The sequence below is a fragment of the Sorghum bicolor genome, chromosome 10 (assembly GCF_000003195.3).
Source record: "Sorghum bicolor cultivar BTx623 chromosome 10, Sorghum_bicolor_NCBIv3, whole genome shotgun sequence".
In the NCBI taxonomy this organism is placed as follows: Eukaryota; Viridiplantae; Streptophyta; class Magnoliopsida; order Poales; family Poaceae; genus Sorghum; species Sorghum bicolor.
Genome location: NC_012879.2, coordinates 60,006,400 through 60,014,240, shown reverse-complemented (window position 1 = coordinate 60,014,240; position 7,841 = coordinate 60,006,400). Strand labels below are relative to the sequence as shown.

The window sequence follows — 7,841 nt, the reverse complement described above, 5'->3', positions numbered from 1 at the left end:
GAAGGGTCCTGGACTTATTTTCTGTAGTAGAATGATCTGGTTGATGGGCTGGGTTTATATCTTGTCGCTTGTTTCCACCTCTTAATTGAGTCAGCTTACTTGCCGGTTTGTATTCTCTTCCTTTGATCATATAATCATCCCATTTCTGCTAATACTGTCATTAAACTAATCATAAAATATAGTTTCATAGTAATAACTATTTGGAGATATAAATGTTAGATACTGATTTGACAAGTTTTCATGTATTGATGTCAGCAGTCGGGAATGCTAATAGTTCCAACAGTAGTCAAATAGAATAATTGTGCTGTAATGCCAACGGCACCTCAAATCAAAACCAAAAAAGAAAATGGTTCTCATATAAGATTCTAACAACACTTTGCTCGTCAGCAGTCAGGAATGTGTAAGTGGATTCAGAAGTTCTCTTTGTTAAGAAGCAGTCGCTGAACAGAACTGAAACATTTGTGCTAGTGTCTCCAATCTCCATGAACAGCGACAGTCTGGAGTGGTGCGTGGCGGACACGGCCAAGCTCACTACGAAAACAGAGTCAATCAGGCAAAGGCGACCGCGGATGCTCCGCAGAGGCATCGCTAGCGTGTTGACTATTGCTGTGGAAAGTGCAAGCTACGACATTCTAGTTCGCACTTGTATCAGAATGAAAACGTTTAAGCAAATAGCAGTACTCCATGATATACATGATCTCAAAAAAAAAAAAACTACCAATGTAGTTTTAAATTAAAAAATAATACCAACGGTGCCGTGAGTGACTGAGTGTGTTAATGGGCCGGCCCAATCAGCCTGCGTCGACTCGACTCCCCCTCCGCATCAGATCCCCTCCACCTCCCCCTTCATCCGCGGTGACGGCGCGGCGTGGGGAAGATGACCGGCGGGAAGAGGGACACAACGCACAGGATCAACCACGCGACTAGCGCGGACAGTTTGCAAGCTGCTCTCCACCGTCGGGGCGCCCGAGTCGCCAGCTCCCTTCCCCGCGGCGGGCCCAAGCTGCCGATCTCCTCCCTCGCCTAGGGCGGGCCCGAGCCGCCGAGTACTGTTATTGTTTCCTGCATCCATTTCGTGAGAAAATTGCTAGGTTCAATCAAACAAGTGAGAGATACGTACATACAACACTTTTAACTTTGAGCTTTTACTTGTTCCAACTACTGCATACATACAACTTATAGTGTTACTACTGCACAAAGAGGTGTGGGCAGCTTCAGTTTTTTTTAAAGACTGCAGCTTCAGAAATTTAACATATGATATATGTTTCGTTCTCTAGTTTTGCTCTTACCCTTTCTCAATTTTAGGAGCCATTCAAGTTCATTTCAGTTTTATATGTTCCCAAACCTGATTTTAGTTCAGTTATCCCTTATCACTAAATGCCTTTTGATTCACTTTTGTAGAAGGCCCTTGATAGCCAGACTGAGATGATAGAGGTGGTCAAGATCATGCTGGATGAACTATTGGATAAGATTCAGGATTTAGAGCTGAACCTGGAAGGCACAAATGATATTGTTCGACATGTATGACATCTTTTCTAGCAGAATTGAGGAGCTTGAGAAGAAGCTGAAAGAGAAGATAAAGAACCTTGCCAAGTACTGCAAAAGCAAGTTTGTCACTAGGAAGCAACAATGTTTTCTGGTCGGCTGGTCGATCCTGGTCGACCTGGGACCGACCAGGGGCGATTAATTGCGATTAATCAGCGACCAGGTCGATTAATCGACCCTGGTCGTCCCTGGTCGTCCAGGCATATCAGTATACACACACACACACACACACACACACACACTATATTATACACAATAAAGGAAGCATCAAGACTGCATTAGTGTAAACCAACATTCCTCTTCATCTTCAATTTGTGTTGGCGCCTCTAGAACAGTCCTTGATCTCTTTTTGATGTAAACCAACATCTCTTTCTTAACTATTTCTGGAGAATTGGGACAACCAACAGCATCTCCATAACCCCCACATATCTGCCCAGTCAAAAGAGCCCAAAAACATAGCACACAACCTTGTCGTCCATGTCCTAATCGGATGATTAATCGCGATAAGTGGACAACTAATCGGATGACCAGGTTTCTGGTCGACCTGGTCGGGTCGGACCTCCTAATCGAGCACTCTTGACCGACCAGGACGATTAATCGCGATTAATCGGACGACCTGAAAACATTGGGAAGTAGTCATGTGTCGATGGAACTGTCCTCTCTGTGGGGTAGTGAACTAGGGATGTATATATGGAACCACTTTGTCATGGTAGCAGCAGTGGGTCGCACCTAACTATTTATGCAGTGTCGTAGTTCCCCATTGTAACTGCAGTGTTTGTCGTCATGGAATGGTTGTTCTTGTTACTACCTATTTGAACCACTAACTTGCACCTATAGTGCGGCTTGGTTGTTAAATCGCTTAGGGCCAAAAGATTTTGGTTGTGCATTCCTATATGACATTTTTTATCAAAATTTTCAAAATGGTGACAGGATAATTGCACTAGCCTGATAACATTTATGATGCCAACTAAGTATCATTAGATTTTTCATAATTATATTTTTATAGTATACATATTTGATGTCACAAATCTTTGTAGTTTTCTTTATAATTTTCATCAAACTTAAGATGCTTTGACTTTTCAAGATTCTTGAAATGACTTATAATTTGGAATGGAGGGAGTCAAAGAAATGGTGTGTTGAATATGATCTCCTCAGCAGCTATTTGGTGTCTTTGGAAATTGAGAAATGATATTTGTTTTCAGAAAACAGATAGGAGGAGCATGGACATACTACTCCACTAGATTGTGGCTATAGCCCAAAATTGGGTGATCTTGTGTCAAGAGGAGAAGAGGGAGTCGATGCAAATGAAAATTGGAGTAATCAAGATGTTGGATGGACAAATTTTCTGGCTGCAGCACTAGGAAAGAAGCTACAGACCTGGGATGTGGTGGAAGAAGTTTCAACAATGTGACACAAGCCTGGTGGAGTCTCAGAGTGGTGTTCCCTGCCGGTGTAAGGCTACAGTCTTGGCATAGCTGGGGTTTTGGTTTTTGGCGTTGTTTGTCTTTGCTGGTTAGTTCTGTTTAGGTTCTGGTTTTCTCCTTCCTCTGTGCTGTGGTCCGGTAAGTGGAGTTAACTCGGTGCTGTTAAGCATTTCCAAATGAGATGCCATTCGCAATGATGTAAACGGTTAAACTGTCATTTGGCATTAGTTAAAAGACTAGCTTTGTCCTTAAACTAAAAGAAAAAACAGACGCAAAAATGATTAAACTAGAGGAGGAAAAACTGGCAAGAGACAAAAATAGGTCTGAGGATCACAGATCATTTTGGCTCTGATGCATATATCATGCACCGATGCAATTTTTTTAAAAGTCACACCTGTCCACCACGATTTTTTTTATTTTTAAAACAAATTTCAAATTTAACACTATTTTTTTTAATTTTTAAAACTAACCCTTTGGCCGCGCTTAGAACCATGGTGCGGCCAAATAACACTGCCGTGCCATGCATGGCGGCGTGACAGAGGAGTCAGTCAATTTGTGTAAGTGTTGCTAGTTGTTTGGTTGTCTTTATGTGTGATGGGGGTTTTCATCTAGAATAAAGATTAGGGGCGCCTCCAGATTCTGTCGTAGCCCTACAAGGCCATGGACCATACAGGGCCATGACAGGTTCGTTCCATAAGTTCAGTTGAACCTTTATTTATGAGTTTGAGTTGAGGATTATCAGGTATGTTCATTCAAATGGACATTGAATTTCCTCTATATGTTTAATTACCAAGTCAAATAATCTAAATCTGGACAGCACATGGTTAGTCTTTTAAGTTGTTGCACATGAATGATAAGAAAACCTATTAAAAATGTATCATTAACATTTGTTTCTGTAATTTTTTAGTGTGGTTTTTATCACATATTAAGCTGGGGTATTAGAATTTTATCTGTTGATTTAACTTAAGTGAATACAGTTTTCTGGTGCTGTCTCTGTCATCTGTCCACGTCTTGTAAGTTTCAAGTTGCAACTTAACTTTGTTTATACTAGCTTTTCATGATCTATTTTCCAAATCAATAGCAGTATGGAAGGAATAATCCACAATAACTATGCCACTCTTGTTACCATGCTGTGAGAGCTTATTCTTGTATTAGAATTCAGAATATACTTCTGAGTTCAACAATAATTATCTATTTACATTCTATTAAAATTGTAAATTAGTGCTTGTATTTGTATAATGAATTCCTATATTGGTTGTTTGATGCACTGTCTGTATTTAACCTTTTCTTAGAAGGGCATCACATCCCTTAGTTCTATCAATAATGGAAAGTGTGGTAAGCTACAGATTACCACAGTACACAAGGCTTGTTCCATTTAGTTACTACTTGAAACATGTGTATAATCCAAGATCATGCCTACACATAGGTGGTAGATTAGGGTATTTGAGAAGTGTTACCCCTGTTTTGAAAAGTCATGTGTTTGTCACTCTTGGGAAACATTTCTCGAGGATTGGGTGGCCAATTCAAGTGAGTCTTGTTTACAGGAAACCTTCTGATTCAACTATAGTTTGATTGCTATTAGCTGCTCTATAATGGTCCAAGTAGTATGGTGCTGGCATACTGGTCAACTTTCAGTTTTAGTTTTTCTAGGTTGGACGACTGGTCTGGCCTTTTCTTAATAATTATAGGTTTATAGTATGCTGTTCAAGCTTCCTGTATGTGGTACATTTATTGTTCAATATTGTTTATTTAATTTTCAAATTATTGTATGATGTGTATAAACCAAATATGCATGCCGTACGCTGATCTCAGTCTTCTGTGTCTTGCTTCAGGATATGCTCTAAGTTCTGTTGAAGGTCGAGTTTCCATGGAATTCTTTGATCTATCCGTGTCTGCTCAGTCTAAAAAGTATGTTTTCTGCACATTAGCTGCTAAAGTCTGCTACACGGCTATTCTATTGCTTTAAGTAGTGGTTTAAAGAAAAGGGACTAGGAGGGTAGTAGAGAAAATAACCAAGCAAACAATATCTATCAATTGTTTACCCGACTGGATAAAATGATGGAAAAAACAGTTTCTGTTGACTCAGTTATCAACTCTGTACATAGTTGTGCTATCAGGTGTGGTAGTTTCAGAGATAATCAATTTTTTTGCCATCTATCGGTGGCAATTATGGAGCATTACAGCATGGGCTTGCAGATGTATTTGTACATATGCATTTCAGTAGGCATGTTGAGTGCCTGAATGTGCATTTCAGTTAAAATCTGTGCAATTTTTTTTGAGTGTTGCCTGGAAGGTACATGATGGTGATTAATAGTGTCTAACTTTACATAGAATTGTTTGTTTTCCCTGTTTTCTGGCACGCACAACTTCCCCCTACATTAACTGATATATGCGTGTCCTCTTCATTTGCCACCTGATTCCGTATTTACTGCTCTTAGTCTCTTCTCTCTCTCTCTCTCTCTCTCTCTCTCTCTCTCTCTGTGTGTGTGTGTGTGTGTATGTTTTTTTCTTCTTCTTTCTCTTTTCAAATTTTTTGCTTTTTTTGTATGGGTGTGTGTGTGTCTCTCTCTCTTTGTGTGTGTGTGTTTTTTCTGTGTGTGTGCGTGTCTTTTTTTTTCTTTTTTCTTTTTCTTCTTCTTTTTGTGGGCCTTTTCCTTTTTTTTTCTTATTTGTGTGTGTCTCTTGTGTGGGTGGGCCTTTTTTCTTTTCTTTTTTTAGTTTAGTTGTTTGTGTATGCTAGCTTTGGGGTCTGTGTGTGATTGTGACTATGTATCTTTGTTTTTTAGTTTTCTCTAGGTTGGTTTTGAGCTGCTGCACTCCGAGGTTCGGGCAGCTAATGACTTCTATGTGTGTAGTGTAGATTTGCATTGTTTTTATGTTTGAGTTTGAACATTGCTTTTTTTGGTGAATTTAGTTGAGTTGCTTATTTTACTTGTTTTTTTGTTTGCTAGCTTTGTGTGTGTGTGTGTGTGTGTGTGTGTGCACGCGCGCGCGCGTTTAACTGATCTCTCATTTGTGATGTTTCTGCAGTTATATGTCAAAAATAACAAAAGTACTACATGATCCCTGTGAAGCAGTGCGGAGACAAACATTTTATCCTACTCTCTAAGTTGCTGCAGGTGCTAATCACTTCTGTAATGCTTTGTTTTGAATATTGGGTCATGGTTAATGAGACTGCTATTTTTGTCCAGAGGGACTATGTAAAGTGGAGAGGGGTTCTCTTCCTTCGGTTTCTGCCATCTTTAGTTGATGAGTCTGAGAAGATTAGGCATTTGGCTGACTACCTTTTTGGAAACATCTAGAAAGGTATTTGTTTTTGTACTAAACTTTTCTTGTTTTAAGCCACTGACTAACATGTATCAAGTCACTAATTAACATCTGCTTACATTTTGCAGCTAAAGCGCCACCCCTTGCATATAATAGTTTTATTGAAGCTATATATGTTCTAAACAATTGCACTGGACATGGTGTCTATAGCAACTCTCAGTCTCAGGGAAGTTCAGACAGAAGATCTGCCCTTTTTGCAATTCCGTAAAACAACTCAAACTGTTCTCCTTAGTCCTTGCACGGAAGATGCTTCATTCCTAGCTTAATTTTATCACTCTAATTTTTTTCTGCAGTGGTACTGACGAACGATCGGGATAAAAATGAATGCACATTTATGTCTCTTTGCTGAAACAAATGGCACCAGAGCACCTTTTAGCCACGTAGGCCAAGTTATGTGCTGAGATCTTGGCAGCTGTTTGCGATATATGGCTTGCTCAGTGATGATGATGCTGGTGGAAGGGTTGTACTTCAGGTAAGAAAAGTGTCTTGGATATCCAATACCTAGATAGTAGATACAACCATTAACATCTTGATGAGTGCTTATAGTCTGATTGTCACTTGACTGACCTGCAATGTGCACATGCAGCCTGAGTTTTTTATTCATGCTTATTTATGTTACATGCTTAGTGTGTTAAATGATTAGGATAGCTAAATGGCTTTCTATGCTGCTATTTTTGCATAGTTGTGATGATTTAATTTTTTTTTTGTCAACAGGATCTCTATAGATACCGGCTTGCAAGGAGATGCACATCCACCTCAACATCTTGTCAGAGAAGGCGATGTACATCCACCTCAACATCTTGTCAGAGAATTCTGAGATGGACGAGGAAGCTGGCAAGGGCGGAGGATCCTGGTGGCCAAAGGGAGGGTGGTGACCCAGGTCGTGAAGAACCTGATCCAGATCATGGTCCCAATCTTCATCGAGCTGAAGCAGCTGTTGGAGAGCAAGAACAGTGAGCAGTGACATCGAGCTGAAGCGGCTGCTAGGGAGCAAGCACAGCAAGTGAGCAGTGACGACAGTGAGGCGTGTATAGTGAGCCAGCTGTGTGTGTGTACCATAAATCAAGAGTGCGTTTTGTTTTTTACCGTTAATGGATGGGAACCCATTATGAGATGATCTATTTATGTTTTAGAGGGTGTTTGGTTAGAGGTGTTAAAGTTTAACAGTTAGTATTTTCGTTTTATTTGGCAATTAGTGTCTAATTATGGACTAATTAAGCTTAAAATATTCGTCTCTCTATTTATTCTCTAGCTGTGTTTTTAGTTTTGTAAATAGTCTATGTTTAATACTTCATGTATGTGTTTAAACATTCGATGTGATAGGCGGTAAAGTTTAACGTGAACCAAACAAGACATTAGTTGACAGATTTCGCAATGTTTTATCTGTCGGCATTTTTCAGTGAGCTGTCATCTGACAAAAATTTGACAGATTTTTCAATGTTTTCGCATTTTTTTGCCAGCGGAACAAACTACAAATAATGTTAGGCCTTGTTTAGTTACATCTAAAAACTTTTTAACATATCGAATCTTGCGGCACATACATTA

The 7,841-nt window shown here is 39.7% G+C and overlaps 1 long non-coding RNA gene across 8 annotated transcripts; it reads left to right on the top strand.

Moving 5' to 3' along the window:
- Window positions 787–7,540, top strand: LOC8069184. 8 transcript variants are annotated; one of them, XR_002448419.1, is made up of 8 exons: window positions 789–1,105; window positions 1,402–1,521; window positions 2,748–4,877; window positions 6,000–6,088; window positions 6,161–6,275; window positions 6,365–6,500; window positions 6,590–6,768; window positions 7,011–7,540. It is a non-coding gene; the product is annotated as an uncharacterized LOC8069184 (long non-coding RNA). The 8 variants fall into 8 exon arrangements; XR_002448420.1 differs by having other exon boundaries at window positions 790–1,046; XR_002448417.1 differs by having other exon boundaries at window positions 787–1,046; window positions 1,402–4,877.